Source organism: Spea bombifrons, chromosome 13 (genome assembly GCF_027358695.1).
Source record: "Spea bombifrons isolate aSpeBom1 chromosome 13, aSpeBom1.2.pri, whole genome shotgun sequence".
Classification (NCBI taxonomy): domain Eukaryota; kingdom Metazoa; phylum Chordata; class Amphibia; order Anura; family Pelobatidae; genus Spea; species Spea bombifrons.
The window spans coordinates 25,202,664-25,220,002 of record NC_071099.1 but is presented as its reverse complement, the minus strand read 5'-3'; the positions used below and the strand labels follow the sequence as shown (position 1 = coordinate 25,220,002).

Below are 17,339 nucleotides of genomic sequence, written 5' to 3'. Positions count from 1 at the left end.
TCAACACATTATGTGCATGAGTGTAAATTTCATGTTTCCCCTGTGCATGCTAAGCCATGCTTAGACAAAGTAACCCTTTAAGCGACGTATTAGAAAGATGTATAAATATCATTATTAGAGTGCATGCCCCCCACTATACATAGTGTATATAAAAATATGCATTATATGTGTTTATAAACATTATGTTTTTATAGAATGTTTATAAATGTAATTTCATTGTTGCATACAATATACAGTATATAGTTGTGTTAGGATATGTAAACATCCTATGTAAATACACATAGATGAAATTCTGTTGGCTTCTAACCTGCATCAACCTATGATTACCAGGGGATCTGTGTGCTTCACCTGTGCGCATGCAGGGCAGCGTAGGGGCTAGCAAACTCTTGCAGTTGCTACGATTCTGAGCAGAGTGTTTCATTGGTATTCTAGACATACTCCATACAGTATCCAGTGTGCTATGATACACAGCCAAGAAAGACAGTTATAAAGCAGCCAGGGGTTCTGTCCTATCTGCCTGTCACACTGCTGAAGTTTGATGTCACTGCGACCTACCGACCATGATTAACCCCTTAATGCCACTGTCAGACATCACCACCGTCTGCGCTGTAAGATGCAGCAGATACTTCTGGGTCTACGTGCGGAGAGGGAATGAAGAGAGTGTCATGATTTGGTGATCGCCTGCCTTTAGATTCACAGATGGGTGGCTTTTTGGCAGGGAGATGACAACATGATGTCTCAATAGGCCCCTCTGGCACAGGAGAGGTTAATTAACCACTGCCTTGCAGGGTCGCTGTAGAAACTGGTATAATATTAACCCTTTGCTTGCCACTGTGAAAGCAATGCAATAGATTGCTTGCTCCCCTGGCGTGCAAACGGTTAAGCGGCTCCATCCATATGCACAAAGGGTCCATGCAAATATATGAGGATATATGGTATAGCACGCATCTTACGCCGCTCTGGTCATTGAGATTGAACTTGTAGACATTAGACAACTCCGGAGGATTCTTTAAGACACTGACCAATCAGATCTTCAAATATACCTTGGCTAAATAGTTTGCTTACATGATATAAAAGGTAAAGAGTGTCATAAGGATATGAATGTAAAGTGTATTTCTGTGAAGCTGCGTATAATTTACATATTCGTGGATTAGATGTGGGGTGATATATTGCTTAATAAGCACCTTTTACCCTAGCTTTGTACTAAGAATATTACTTTTCTTGCCCGGAAGGATGAACAGCATGTTTTATCATGAAACAGAGACAGAGTCACGGGGAGCTGCTGACTCACAAATTTGGATGTTTTGTCTAACCAAGGATAACATACGCTGGCTCCGTACGCAAGAGATGGAGACTGAAGCCACTTCGCGGAGATGTCATCCTTCCGCACCCTATGTCATAATGGGTTATATGAAAAACACTGTTGCTCGTACCCAACCTTTTGTGCTTAGCATAGAAAATGATCGGATATGCTCTTTCACAAGTTGTGAATGATGTATGTGTTTGCCAGGTAAGACCTAGTCGAATGACGCCTCAGCTATAGTCCTATGAGTAAGTCCTGCTCATTCTTGTCCAGCAGCAAAGGTGTTAAGAACTGAACCGGCCAATAAATCATTTTTAGCTGGAAGCCACAGGTTCTGGGATAATCTCAACCATGTGAAAGAATCTCTGATAAACTGTTGGAATTTCCAGTTGGCTTGCCTTCCCATCTTCTTGTTTCATCAGGGTGAGCTATATGTAGGTGAACATAATACTTTATTACAAGGGTAGTTGAGCCATGACCACAGAGGGGGGTATCAATCAATACCGAGAAAGAACATTTCTGGATGTAAAACAACACCAAGGGTCATGATATGCTTATTGTTTTACAGCAGGCAGGAACATAGAAACATAGAGTTTGATGGCAGATCAGACCCCGCCGGGCCATCTAGTCATCCATGTCTCCTCACTGATTAATCAGTCGTTGGTCCCGTCTTAAATTCAGGAGCCATCTTTACATTCCATCTAAGCCTTTGACCCTTTAGTGTTAGATTATGGCCTCTTGTTGTAAGATTTCTCCTCCTTTAAAATAACTTCCTCCTGTAATTTGTTAAATCCCTTTAAAAATGGGTCAAACTTTTTCTGGCTGCTCTGGGTTTACCAAGGTGGATAAAACTTTTCCAAGGTTTATCAACTAAAAAGAGCAGTGTCCCTTACCACGTTTCAACTCGTATTTCAAGGGGTTCGCAATCAGGGTTTTTTCCCCCACCCTGTTGAAAGTAAGGTCATTGTGGGGCACCTAACTATAGAGGTGAGCAAAATACCCCCCGGAATGTGAATGGTTAAGCTTAAGGCTATTACAGGGGGTTTTTAGGAGCAGTGATGTAATGGCAAACCTTGTTTTTATTTAGAATTCATGTAATTTTCCGATTTTTTGGGGGTAAAAAATTCTCAGTTTTTTAACCTTAGATATTTAAAGACATTGACCCCTGGGTACATTCCCTAGTAGATGCGATGACCTAAATGCATATCATAGATATATTTCAGAATATGGTGTTAGTGCCATGGCAACTAACAGAATGGCACAGCCAGGGGAAACATTCTATTGGTTGCTACGGTGATAAGACCACTTTTCAACCTTTGCACTAGAATTGTTCTTCATATGTAACCACGTAATTTCTTTATTCTCACCCATTCCCGTTGCCATCGCACCCACCCAGCCGGGGGGGTCACTCCTAGGGGAAGGCTGCTGTCAGTAGTGTGGTTTATAAACACTTTCACCTTTTGTTTAGTTCTTGGGTCTACACGATACATTCTACTCGAGGACACGGTTTAACCACCACCGGAATCCTTAAACATGCCCATAAAAGGTCAGGATTATGGATCTGGCTCCCGACGACCGTTAGAAACCGTTACATTTTTGCTCTGTATCCACAGTTATGCGTCAGGGCCTTGAAACGGAACCTCTTCAATAAATTTAAGGTAGAGGTTTGGCTCACTTCCATTCTGTCTTCATCCAGTTTTACTGCTGCATGGTTTGCAGTTTGATGTTAAATTATCCTTGGTACCTGCCAAGACACCTGAATGAAGGTTCTTCCAGGACAACCCTTCTGTTGCATAGAGGTTTTGCTAGATTGTGAACACAATAGCCATAGCTCTCAAGTATCCCATTTATCAATGCCAGTCCCTCCTTGGATCCCTGTGCCCCTTTTTGTTCCTAGAAGCTCATGCGTGCGTAAAGAAAATACATTACTCTTCTAAATGCCTAAATAGCTATAAATAGGTCATGTAAAAAGTTTTGGTAAAGCCCCTCCCCTAACCACACCTCTAACCACACCCTGTAAAGCAAAAGTGTCATTTTTTTCTGTTTGAAGAAAAAAGAATCACTTTTTGAGTGATGAGTTTTTATCTGCTATCAGATGTTTCGGCGTTTAATCTTTTTTTAATCAGGCACAGTAGGCCACCACAATTTTTCATTTCTTTTAATTTTTTCCCCAACTCTATCCGTCATCTCAATAATTATCTGATTTTATCGCTTCCTCTGTTTTACTCATTTGCGAAACCTGTTAAGCCGTAGACATGAAAGAAATAGTACTTTGTAACTTTATCAGTATATCTGTATCCTGCCAGTGTCTGAAATAGATTGTAATCTCACTGGGTTAGCAGTTAATTGCTGTAGTAATTGCCCTCTATTTGTTTCCCTTCTAGGGGTGGACATAATTATGTAGGATTTAGATAAAAGTAATGTAATCTTAAACTAGTTACTTAAAGTATGTGCTTGTATGTAAATATTGGATGTTATGTGTAAACGTTTCTGATGCAAAGTTTGAAAAGTAGTCTTATCACCATAGCGACCAATGGAATAGTCTAAACTGCAGGAAAGTTCTGTTGCCGTGGCTTAGCAAGATGTGGCGCACGCTGCATATGTGGGCGGGGCTAGCACTGCAGGGGGTGGGGATAGCTTAAATCTGTTGGGGGGGGGGGTGAATAAGAGGAGGACCAGAGAACCAGAGAAGCGGCACTCGACCCTGAGACTTTGGGCAAAACCATCATCTTCTAAATGCCTCACTCAGAAAAATAGCTGTCAATAGGTCACATAAAAAGTGTCGGGATAGCCTTTAATACCAATGTGCCCCTCTTTGCCACTGGAAATGTTGGCAGGCTCGCCATCCAGTTCACTGCCAGGACATACAATGCATGCAGTTATTTAACCAAAGTGACCCCTTGGGGGGGCAGAACCCAACCTATACACGCCATCCACGCTGTAGTATTTCCAGCCAGACTATGGCCCCACTCCGTGTGTTAGAGCTCGCATATCCCCGTGGGAAGTGTTAGGAAGAGAAGGAACATGATCTCAGTGGACTCTGGAAACACAATTCTCTCCGACGTTCAGCGTGGACGTCTTTCATCAGCATCTGTCTGAGCTCCCAGAGGATAACAAATTCTCATGGAGACAGACCGACGAGCTCGCCGGCACAGACAGACAGACACTGACACCAACACTGAGCATTATGTTAGAATGTTCCGGTTGTTCTCGTTTTCAGCTGTCCAGACAGAGGGCTCAGAGGTGGTTGGATAATAATCAGAAGCATCGAAAAGATGGTCAATTCCATGTTTTCTTTTTCTTTTAACATACGAATTATCTAATTTTGTATCTGTGTCTGTTGTTGTCTTCCTGTCTGTCTCTGTGTGGAAATATCTTAGAACCTGGGTAGACATGGCTCGAAACATTACACTACGGGCTTGGAACTTTTTGCTCAATAAATAAAGCCCTATCATTGCTTGCATGACTGTGTTAAAGCAGTTGCATGTGTGTAGTGTGTCTGTATATCATATTTCCTATATATTTTCCGCAGCGCTGCATGTCATACATCCCTGCTCCTTTCTAATGTGTGTCTTCCCAGTACCAGTAGGGTTAAAGGATGCAGTAAGTGGATTTTGGATAAGTCCATTTTAAACATTATAATTATCCGCCTCTGTGCCATACTTAGCTTCTGTCCCGGGTCTGTAAGGATTGGGCCCACACCCTGCGGTGAGACAGTAGGAAGCCATCTCCAGCAACCTCAACTGGGCAAGGGGGGTGGGCAAATAGTCTGCAGATGGGGACGTCTACTCAGGGAAGTGGCACTTAGCCTAGGTACTGCCACTCTGCTGGCAGGAAATTGCCCCAGCCGGCTCATTGCCTTTAATCATCCTGTCAACGGCCGGCTGCGTGAGCTCTGGCTGCCCTGGTTGAAATCTCAGGACCAAGGCGGGTGTAATTAGTCACTAGTCCTTGGTTTCTCAGCTGCTGGAGTCTGCGGTAACCCTTTGTGTGCCGTAACACAGCAATGCTCCCCACTAACTCCCCTAAGGCGCCGGCACGCAATTCATTTTGTTACAATAGAATTCACATTCATACGACACCCCTCATTGGTTAGGAAACGCTGCTTTATGATTCATTATGGCAGTTTATAAGGCATATCCTGCCCGGCATAACACTATAAAGAGGATCTGTCATCAGAATGTTGCACGGTAGTATTTATGGCCTTAGTATAATGTGTTTGTTCCATATAGCTTCCAAAATTCTCGACGTACCGCTATTGATGGAGGTTTTTTGGTATATAAGATAGTCATACTGGAGTTTGGAATTTCTTTCGAATTTCCTTCAGTTACACTTAATCCGAGATTCTATCAACAGTCAACAATATCTAAATGTTCCACTTCGAGGAAACCATGATATCCATGATATCTCCCGCTTCCCTAGGAGCGCAAAATGTCCAGCGTGCTAACATTTCCCTGTGATTCTTAATGGGGTGGCTTCAGCAAAGGTCGGAGCAGGCTTGTCTTGACATTGTGCACCAGGTAATATGAACAACTACAGTATACCATTTACCTGTACATGTGCAAAAATGCAGTGCCGGTTTTCTGATGATTGGATGCGCCCATCAGTGGGATCGCACTGAAAAAAGAGATTTCTGAGGTCCCCAAAGCTTTTGTAACTTAATGTCTTTTTCTGTTAAAGTAAAATAAACGGGTAAATCAACTTCAACTAGAGACTCCAAGTGTTTGTCCAAACCCAGGACACATGCTGATGGGCTGAGACATGGCTACCCAGAAGCAAAGTGTTAGAAATCGAGATATTGGCAAAAAGAACATTAAATATCTGGATCAGTGACCATGCGACATGCCAACAAAATTTTAAAAAAAGGAACGTTTCTTGTACTGAGTGCACAGGAATTACTGTAACTGACTTTCTCTTCTTTAAAAGGGACCAATTAGTTGCATTCTAAGCTCATTCGGAAATCTTCTTGTGAGTCGTTTATTTCCTCCCCACTCGTTCCCCCGACGGGGACACAGATTACTCTGCTTGGTTGGAGAATCATTGTGCCCTTGACAGAAATGAGTTCTACATGTGCTATTAACAATTTGGCCTGTCTTCTGCTTGCTTCAGAGCCTCCAGACACTGGAGTGTGTTGAATAAAGGCATCTGTGTGAACTAAGGCCAGAATCCAGGTTCCTACAGACTATCTTGGCTGGTTTCCACCTTCAGCTGTCCAAGAAAAGTTGTAAGAGATGGGAGACATCGAGTCCAGTGACCAAAAACAATCAGACTCTGGATTCTAAAATCAGAGGTTCTAATCTCTGATTGTCTCTAAAGGTGGAACGTTGTGGGGTCCACATTTGGCCGCTCCCTCTAAATTCACTAACAGCATATTCTCAGTTTACAAGCGTCATCTGTATGTTTACATGGTTGGGCAACTGTGAGCATGTTGGAATCTGCAAAGAAGACATTTGTCTTGTAGAGTGTGAAGACTGCAAGTGGCTAATGGGTGTTTGAGTAGAAGATGTAGCAGTCTCATGGAAATAAGCTGGAGCAGAAAAATGGTAGACATTTATAAAGATGAATACATAGGGCTACATTCTGCCAAAACTGTCATCCTATTGGAACTATCTATGGACCATCTATTCTAGAGCGTTAATTAGAGATTAAAACTCTGTATGACTATACCGGACGCTTGACAAATCGCAGGAGCGAGGTGGTCATGTCTTCTAGATGTTTGCAAATGGCATCTAATTTTGTCTGGTTCTTAACTTCCCTGGAAATGGAACTCTGATTATAATTAATTGCAGGTTTATTGTTAAGAACCACATATAATGTCACTAGACATATACTAGAGTTGAGCGGATGTTCTTACCAAGTGCCCATAATCAAAGGATATTCCTGGGTGAATATAAATGGGCCAGGTACAGACCCGAACTGGTCATATGTCACACCGGGCAAATGCCCAATATTGCTCCATATATACTCGATTTACCACTGGAAGGGCAGATAAGAGTGCTGTTGTTTGTGGCGCCAGCTAGATTTGCCCGAGCACACGCTACATGAGCATAAAAAAATGTAACATGCAGCCACACATATCCAGCTATTGGTCGAGCTGATGCTATTAGGTGGCTGCTGGCCTTGAAGTGCCAGGGCTGCCTTCTTATCCCCACCTGGCCAGGTACAGGTAATGCTCAGTGATCCTGCAGTAGGTAGCCCTGTTGGCACTAAAGGAGTTAAGAAAGGGTGTTTTTGTTTGCATGCGTTCTGCGTCTCCTTTCTGGCTCTCTTAATGTAAAACCACTGTATCTGTTATCTTGACAGCTCAGCGCAGGAGACAGGCTGAGAGATGTTGGTGCGGTGAAAACACAGCTATTCTGACACAGGGGACAAGTCTGTAAGGTCATCAGGGTATATTGGAGCGAAATTCTCGCTTTAAACATATTCAACCCAGAAGGGTGCAGATGTATGGACTACAATCGCAATAACGCACCTCGATAGACTCTCCTTCAGTGCTCGATCTGTCCTGCACCTCCATCAGAACCATGATATACAACTAGTTAAGCAACAGTCCACTTGTTATAATACATTCTGAATGTAAATTGAAACAATTTTGTGGTTGTGTACTGTAACAAATAAATAGTAAACTTAAAGAGCGCATGATCTTTGTTCCCTCCGCCACAGGGTCTGTGCCTCATTTCATCTTAACCATTAACTTGGTTTTGATTAACTAAAAACATATACAGTATATATGTACACTGGTTGTTTTTGGCGAGTCCATAGTTGCCTATTGATTGGCTATTAAAAATCAAGACTTTCGATGGTTTAAAAAAAGCAAATTTTGAAATTTCCAAACGGTGTTTCATTGTCTGCCTTCATTTTTTTAATGAGGACGAATTTCAGCTCTAGGGTCAAGTTTCCTATACAGCATTATACAGGCTACCCCTAAACTTAGCCAACGTAAAACTTTTTTTTACTCTTGTCCATGCTCTACGCAAACCGATATGTTCCACCACAAACATGACCTCGTCAGCTATTTTGTGTATTTTTTAAAAAAACTTTTTTTTGTTATGACTGGTTCAGTATTCAGAAAAGAATGTCTCTCCAGAAAACAGCGGGGGTAGAAATAAAGTGTCTTTTTGTTGGCCAGTGGCTTCTTAAGTTCCAAGGCAGGTTAGTAAATTACATTATTTAAAGCACTTTAAAAATTTGTGATCTGTTTTAACAAGCTTTCATACAATACTCAGACGGTTTACATATGTTCTATTTGTTTGTGTAAACCCTGTTTTTTAGGTGGCAGATCCACTTAATGGAAGGCGGATAATCGCTTGGGGAATTCTAAGATTTAGAATTATGTAGAGAGGGCAGATTGGCTGGAACGGATTAATCTGCCATGAAATTCCATTAGGGGTTTGACCAAGTTAACACGGAAGGAACGAGACTGCAGCTGATCCATTGTCTGCAATGAACTCCTGTCGAGTTAACGCAAAGCGAGTAGGTCCATTGCTTCGTATCTGCCAGTTTTGCTAGGTTTCCCCTTGATGAGGAAGGAGGGATACTGGCCGTAGGCTGCCCAGCTTTGCTAATGAGGCAAATGGTGCATCTCTGGGGCAAGCTATACCCGTTATCTACTTACTTTGCATCTTCCCATGTGTCTGTCATGTCCTCACCACATGTTCCCCCGAGGGTCCACAAATTAGTCTGCTTGGATGGCAACTCATGGTGCCCTTGAAAGAAGACGCAGTACTGGCTGTGACATGCCCAATAATCCGGCTTCTTTCAAAACAATATTACTCAGTAAATCATTAAAAACCTTATCGGTGTGTTTTTATTAATATTCTGATTTGTTCCCTCCCAAAACGTCTTTGATAACCAGAAGATAAGCGACGTATATGGTTGGTAACAGTGTATATCTACAAAGACTCATGGATGCCTTGAACCCTGTGATTATTATTATTATCTTTTATTTATATAATGCCACCAATTTAAGCAGCGCTTCTTACAAAACATATATTCAAGGGTATGACAAGACTAGAACTGACAGACTAGGACAAACCGATAGATTAGGTGGAGAGAGCCCTGCTCGCAAGCTTACAATGGTGAGCTCAGACTATTTACAAGACTTATGAAGGACACAAGAGCTAATAGTGTAAAATGAATCATTACAGACAGTAAAGTCATGCATAAAGTAGCAATGTATGTTATAGTAGCTACAGTGGGTTGACTTCACTGGTGCTAGATGACTGGCTACTTTGGATCTCAGTTGAGTATGTTATGGGATAAAAAAGGGTTAATTAGAGATTGGTAGCCTATGAATCCCCACATGGGTATTCCCCATGGGAGTCATTGCATGTCCCAAGCAGACTGTGTGTTGGTTCCTTTGTCCCCATACCCAACACCTACTTTACAAAGACCACTGGGTTTCTAGAATAACACTGAATTTTGAATCCTGTGTAGTGTGAAAAAATATATTGTGACATATAGATGCGTAGATTGTCTTCAGGTTTGTCAAACCCAGGACTGAATTGTGTTCATTGCTCCAAGGATTGCAACCCAATAGTTTGTGTCATGGTTGATGGCCGTCTTATGGGTCTGATCTGATGAAGAGTTAATAGAGACAGATGATTGGCTACACCCTACAGAGAGTCAGGAGTTTCAGGCACGGTAGCTTTGCCGGCAGAGGACAGACGCTGCTCATTAACCGGTCCCTGCGAATCATTAGACAGATGTGCATCACAGAGCGAGAAACGCTCTCCAACGGCACGGTGATAAATATCCCATTGTCAAGGCTGATGTGATTGTATTAATGAGAGAAGATGCTACATATTGTCCCTCAATACCTTCGTCTCCTGTCTTCTTTTCTTCTAAATCTTTAACTATCGCTGTGAGTGAAGATTTACAACAAAGAGAATCTAAAGTGAAATTTCATAAATGTCTTTTTCTTAGTCTATTTCTTTACCAAGATCGCTCATACAAATTTTTCTGACTCTAGTACAAAAACACTTGCCGTGGGATAAACTTCATAGAGTTCTAGACTTGGATGGTAGATGTAATTGTAGACAATGAGTTAAGCCTCTAAACCTTAATTTTAGCTGATGCTAAACTCAGGCTTAACTAATAGTCTCATGGCAGAGAGTGGTTGTAGTGAGAAATCGTCCAGTGATCAGGACAATGGGCATTCCACTCTGGAGAACAACGAGGAACGTATGGTTCCTGAGCTCCAACAAGTTGAAGAAGTCATGGATGCTCTTTTCTATTCTTTACGGGTTGCCAAATATGTTTCATGTTTGTTCTTGTCTGTTGAGTTAGAAATACATTGTCTTCCCCACTCTTGAGAAGGTTCGTAATGAGTTGACCTTCAGAACTTTGAATATATTAAGCCTTTGATAGTCAATTACAAAGATTCAGCACAGCGACTTGACATATGTTTTTGCCAGGTGGTTCCCAAACCAATATTAATGGATTCCCTAATATATTTAGACAGTAGCACCAACAGCTCTCCAGCTGTTGAGGAACTGTAATCCCCCTGATGATTTACTACCATCCTCAAAGTGAAGCACCATGCTTATGGCTGGCTAAGTGTCTTGGGATTTGTAAACCCAAAGCAACCTGTTGACTGTTAACTATATCATTACAGTAGGACACCCTGTAATTATTAACACATGATAACAATTCAGAAGCAGGGGTCTATATCCTTTTATTTATTGAGAGTTAAATTATGATTAATAGCTTATTATGATTAATAAATGATTTTTGAGTGCAATGAAAATTTACCTTTTTCAGGGTCAAGAGTATAATTTAAAGTTTTTGCATGCATTTTTTTAACGGTTTGGAGTATTTTTTTAATTGTATTTCTTTCTGTATTAATCATATTTTTTTCTGAGGATTAGACATTCACCACCTTAAGACATGGAGTGTGCTGGTCTTTTGAGAGCTACTCGGCAGTAGCCAGAGGCACCCCTAACCTTTTAGTGCCTGGGGAAGTTGTCTCTCTTGCCCCATGGGGCTTATAGGGCTCTCCCTAGAGTAAGTAGCATTTACACCTTGGTTGGTTCCATTATGTGCTCGTTAATTGCCTTCCGTTTCAGTAAGTTGTGTTTTTTGGGACCATTTTGTTACTGGGCTACTTGGCTTTCACTTGCCCCCGGAGCCGAATAATGCCAGCTCTCCCAGGGTTCATTCAAATAAGCTCACTTCTCAGCATAGTATAAAAATTCAGCTCAGCATCTCCAAATGTGCAGCGTAAAATCTAAGAAATACTCTAGAGACCGTGCAACATTATTAAAAACCTAAAAGGGAAGGAAGCCACACGCACGGCAGACTGTGAATCAGCCGGGCAGCGGGAGGTAGCGCTATGTGTGTGTGTGTGTGTGTGTGTGTATGTGTGTGTGTATGTGTGTGTGTGTGTGTATGTACTGGGGGGTTTAGTTCCAGACGGGGGAGATGAACTGAAGTCTTCTCTCTTTAACCAGATCCTTCTGTATATTTACATTAAATCCTTTGCACAGAGCAGTAAATCTTTTTCGCATTCTCTCTTGTCCATATATGGGTCACATTTACACATTGTATATAGTCTGTGAGCGTCTCTGTGTATATTCGTCTGCAACCCACACTTCTCCCTAATGGCCCTTCTCCCAAAAACAGAAAAATAAAATGCTCTGAATCTCTATTTTCAGAACCCCCACTCCCACCTCCCTTAATTTCCACTCCTCTTAAGTAATTTTTTTAAGACTTTCAATTCATAACCTGAATTTTGAGGTCACGGGGGCCCCGTGACTCGCTAATCTATAAAAAAAAAATACAATAATACATTTAAAAGGACAGTTTACTATCCTTGAGAGCCTTATTAAAGAAGAATGCATATTACATTACTCTGTGAGTAACCCTGGTCTGCTGTGAGTACTTTAATCCCTTAAGGACCAATGCTTTTTATGTTATAGGACCAGAGCAACTATATAAATTATTTATAATTTGGGGGGAAAGTAAGAAAACCCCAAAATATATATATCTGTTAAGCATATAGTGCTATATATATATATATATATATATATATATATATATATATATATACATAATTTGTTTTGCTTTTCTATCCAACAAACATTAAAAGCACATGGGTTAATCCCTTGGGACTGGTAAAAAATTATATATACTATATTTGTGTGTGATATGATGGTTCTTTAGTTAAAAACACTGTAGTGAAGCTCTGTGCATGCGCAGTTACCAGCCATGCTCCCAAGAATCTAGTTTCTTGGACACTGCATTGTACACAAATCTCCAAGTTTAATCTCTTGTACACAAGTGTTAAGTGTGCCAGCTAAATGGTAAATGGGGTATCAGAGCCTGAGATGAGTGGTAAATATAAACTGCTAATCTCAGAGCCATTATTTCTTTACATTGTAGCTCTTTGCCAGCAGAAGTGCTCATAGAGGCTTTAATGGCGTCCTCAACATTAGTGAAAATTACCTTTGAAACTATACATTAGATTATAGCTCCTATATCGCGGAGAGGATTTTTCAGAAATGCAGTTTTACAGATAGATATAGCGCCATCATTTTCTGTAGCACTGTACAATGGGTAAACAATGCTTAACAAGTAGCGCATTGCATCACAATTAAGACTTACAGAAACAAAAGGTAAAGAGGGCATTAGTCAAAGGAGCTTACAATCTAAAAAGGTTAAAACCTTAGTTTAGTTTTAGTTGTAGGACTCTACATTGTGAAAAGTCTGAATACCTTATTACCCCATACTGGTTGCAATGATTAGCCCAGCATTGGCTTAAATCCCCCCTCCCCCTGACTGCCCCCTTGCCTTTTGTCCCATCTGCCCACCTCTGGAATGTGGGGGGAGGTCAGACTGTTGGCCGGAAATGTGACCCTGTCACTTTGTATCAGATTGTAAATGACCTAAGAACCCTCACAAACTTGTATCTCAGTATCAAAATTCAACCCTCTCCCAAATCCTGCCCCATGCCACCTGCCTCCCACTGAAACCATTTCTCTCCCTCCCAGGATCCCCCCAGGACCCCTGCACATGGCAGTCAGTTTAGTACATAGTTGCTTGGGAAAATGTAACAAGACGCCCTTTAAATATTAAGAACTTAGCAGCTGTTTCTTCTCATTTAAACAGTGTTCTCAGTTCTGTCTCGCCAGTTGGACATCAACCAGCTTTAACACGCATATACACACACACTTACAAACACACATACACTTACACACACACAAATACACACACACATACACTTCCACACACACGTGCATACACACACTTCCACATACACAGGAGCAGGCCTCTGACTCCTGCAGCAGCCTTACGACTTGTCTTTAAAAGCCAAAGTAATGAGAAATTCAGGGAATTTGTTTGCACATTAAATCCCATGGAGCTGAGTGGGTGTTTAAATCAACATTTCCATTTGCACATAAACCCACATTAACACCCCGCTCCCCACCGTCCCTGATTAGCTGCGATATAATTTGTGCTGCGCTCTTAAAATATTGTCCTCCGCAGACTCCGCCAAAGTTCCCACCAGCGGCGGAAATCGGTGGAGATTTTTTTATTTATTTCTGATGTTCCTCTCCGAAGACCACGTGCAGAATGAGTTGAGATGCTGCCAACCAACTATATGGCATCAAATCTAAGGCAGAGTGATGTTTGGGGAGAGCCGTCCATCACTTTGCTACTTTACGAGTATAATTAGGACAGAAAACGATGTAAACCCCCTTTTGGGCTTTAAAGGCGATATGTAAGACCAATGTTTCAGCAGAATATTTAAATAATTCGGAAGTAGCTTTATTTTCATAGAATGTTTCACGTTCATAAAAATGAATCTCTTGCTTTGCAACGAAAAAACAAAACAAGATTCTTTTAACCTTGCTAAGGCTCCCATGGTTACAACTCCTGCCTTTTCCAGACAATTATCAACTGGCAAATAAAGTGTCAGAAGCTCCGGCTCCTGCTTTTTGTGCAATATTAGTATTCCTTGTCTCTGTATACTGCTACTCCTATCACTCTTAACCCTTCTCTGAACATGGTGAAAGAAGTTGGAGATAAGGGGTTCCATACCTCCTGCTGAGTGTGCTTGATAGGAGTTGTTGTAATGTAGGAAAAGGAGGGTGACATTTGTTGCTATGAAAATGCAGATGTCCTTGGGGTAACCTTGGGTTTTTTCACCTGGGCAGTAAAACGAAAGGATACAGCGCCTCTATGTAGACATAAAGTAGGAGGGGGATTCCAGAAGCAGCTCAGGGGTTAAAGATGTCTGATTGACCTTCTAAACATGCCCTTTGATCTTTTCCAAACCCCCTCTCCCCACTATCCTTGTGTGACCACCATCTCGGCAACAAAGGAGTTAAAGTGAAAAATGACAAAGGGTTCAAAGAGGAGGTGGGTTGGATTTAAAAAGAGATTTTTGGGAACCTATGGAGCCAGTGCCTGGAAACAGCTGACAGGGAAGGATGGGGATTAAAGGCATTCTTTGGGAATCACAGCATGGCCGGGGGAGGGGGGAACAAAGGACTAGCTTTACAGGAATTACCCCAGAGTATGACCCCAGTCAGAGGAGACAACCTAAGGCACACACACAATTATTCTTTAATCGTTTTAAATGATTCAGTCTTAGAGTTTGGAACTGACTTCTTCATATTCTGCTACGATTTAATAAGACTGACCACGGGGGACATAATTGGGTTCCAGATTCCCACGTGACAAATCATAATAATTATCCATGCGATGAGCTTTCTAAGGGTTAACCTTTTCAAGGACAACAGGGTCAGCTCAGTTACATGATTTTGGTGTGTATGGGAATACAGGAAGGCATTGAGACCCCCTCCTTGGTAAATAGTGGTATGGCCCAGAGAGAAGACCATTGAAGATTTAAGTGAATCTTAATTTGACAATAGTATGACCCATTTGAACACCCCTTAACCCTTTCAGTGGCAGTGAACGGGGCTATAGGAAGCTTCATTTGTTCCTTCTTTACTTATACATGTGTGGGCAAAGTCATACACGGAAACTGCACGGTTAACGCGAGTCCTTTTATTACACCAGAACTGGTTTTGTGCCAGGAACACTCCGGCTTGTGAGATCCAGCGGCCAGAGATTGATCGTACGTACCATCAGCGGGTACGCTGCCAGATTAACTTCTGTTATATCCTGCATACTAATAATATCCTCCGTCCCACATGGAAAATGGGAGTGGGTCTCCCTGTCAAAGATGTTGTATTGAAGCAGTGAGATAGAATTGCAATTAATTAACCACCTCCTGCTTTATAGTCACAGAAGCAGAACATGTCTGATAATCTTGGCCGCTGTACAGCACCAGGTTAACAGCCCATTCTGCGCGGCTGCTGCCCAGGACATGTTGGTAAAAGCTCCACCTTGAACGTGGCAGAAGACTATTGCCCAAAAATTCCAAAGTGCAGAGTCACAACGGACTGTGCTCAGAGTATGATCGGAATTGCAGTCCACAGCAGTTGGTGCCAGCATCTGCCTATCCCAGCTACTGTATGTATGTTTGTATGTATGTATGCATTTCTGGCACACGGCAAAGGAGCGTTGGCTCCAAAAGGAGCATAGCTGGGACGTGACAAATACCAGGGTCCTGGAAGCCATGTTTGGCTCAAATGTGCGTGTGGCTCCTAATTTTGGGAGATACCATCCATCCATCTAAGCAAAATTGAGCGAAATACTGCATATGTGTATAATTCACAAGCTGCAGGGTTGGTGCCTACGAGAAAGAATAATGTACAGAAAATAACAGTTACTGCTCGTAGAGGATGTCCAAGCGGGGATTGTCCTTCACTTGGTCCACCTAGACAACTGAATGCTAGCTCCCAACAAAATGCCTGTCCATTAGACCGTTTGTCTCGGCCACCTTCAAGGTCCTAAGGACAACAATGATCCACACTCCTAAGTCTGACAGCCACGTGTCTAAACCTTTAATGTCCACTATTTGTGTGTATTTTGTGTCATCCCGTTGTACAACAAGCCAGCACACATCAAAGCTCTCAAAAGAAATCAATACAAATACTCTCCGTAACTCTGTCTAAAAAAGTCCTCATTGAGTAGTCCGTAGACTCCACAAACCACATCCTCATCCTCCTTACACACGCTGCAGCCTGATCAATGACCCCGCTCGTTGGGATGCTGGATACAGCGCAGGGGCATTGCAATTCGCAACCTCTTCTAGCTTGGTGTCTGCAACTTGACTCCTAGGTGCAAGGTTTATAATTATACTCATTCCCTCGATCCCTCTCCGCAATAATTTAAGAATGAGAGAGTTACATTTTACTAAACCTATCAAATTCCATGGGGATAGTTACTAAGCTGTGATAAGCAAGCGGGAAATCTCCCCAGTGATTAACCCTTTGTTATTCCATAAAGCCTGTGTATCAGCTTAATATGAAGCTCAGTAGAATAATAATTTATTATTTTCCTGGGCTACCGTAAAAAGCTCCCCCCCCCCGCGTATGTATGTATGTTAGGCATTCCTAATTTTGTATGTAATTAAAACTACAGATTAAGTCTTGAATGTGAGTTGGGGTGAGTATAAACATGTTATTCCGTGTGTCGAGATGTGAAGTGTTAAGCACAGAATTTGTTAAATTAACCAAGAGTTGATCTTTTCCACCTTCTATGTGCAATTTATCCATTTGATTCATAGTCCCCTCCAAGGGGCCGTAGTGGGACTCTTTAGATATAGAATGTTTAAAGAAAATCAATCCATGAAAAAGAACGGATTGCCCAGTCTGTTCCGTATTGTGGAAAAAATGTATGGGTATAAATGGAACTGTCTTAGGTTTTAGTATCCTTGTAGTGCTATTACCAGGGCTTGGCATTATTGCTATTTTCCTGGTAACAACAAAAGTGGTGTCAACAATCAACCAGCACTTTGTAGATCACAGAAGGAAGAGGGTTGACTCTTAACAAGTGCTGTTGAGCACTTCAGCCAACATCAACAAAGTGGGTTCCGAGGTTGGTTATTCCTTAATGCTGGATATTGAATGTGTTTATCTAAGTAGTTGAAGTGCTCATCAATAGAACTGAAATGCTCTGCCGA

At 41.8% G+C, this 17,339-nt stretch overlaps 1 protein-coding gene across 31 annotated transcripts in view; it reads right to left on the bottom strand.

Moving 5' to 3' along the window:
* RPL38 (ribosomal protein L38) overlaps nucleotides 1-17,339 on the bottom strand; it is a 265,046-nt gene that overhangs the window by 96,200 nt on the left and 151,507 nt on the right. Inside the window, exon 1 of one of the 31 annotated variants that reach the window (XM_053454068.1) lies at nucleotides 13,781-13,784. The exons of 25 other annotated variants lie outside the window; for them this stretch is intronic. The gene's annotated coding sequence lies outside the window, so the exon portion shown is untranslated. Of the gene's footprint in view, nucleotides 1-2,871; nucleotides 2,876-4,361; nucleotides 4,367-4,437; nucleotides 4,442-6,969; nucleotides 6,974-7,954; nucleotides 7,959-13,780; nucleotides 13,785-17,339 lie in introns of those variants that run through there. 5 more of the 31 variants (XM_053454064.1, XM_053454050.1, XM_053454049.1 and 2 more) reach the window with 5 other exon arrangements.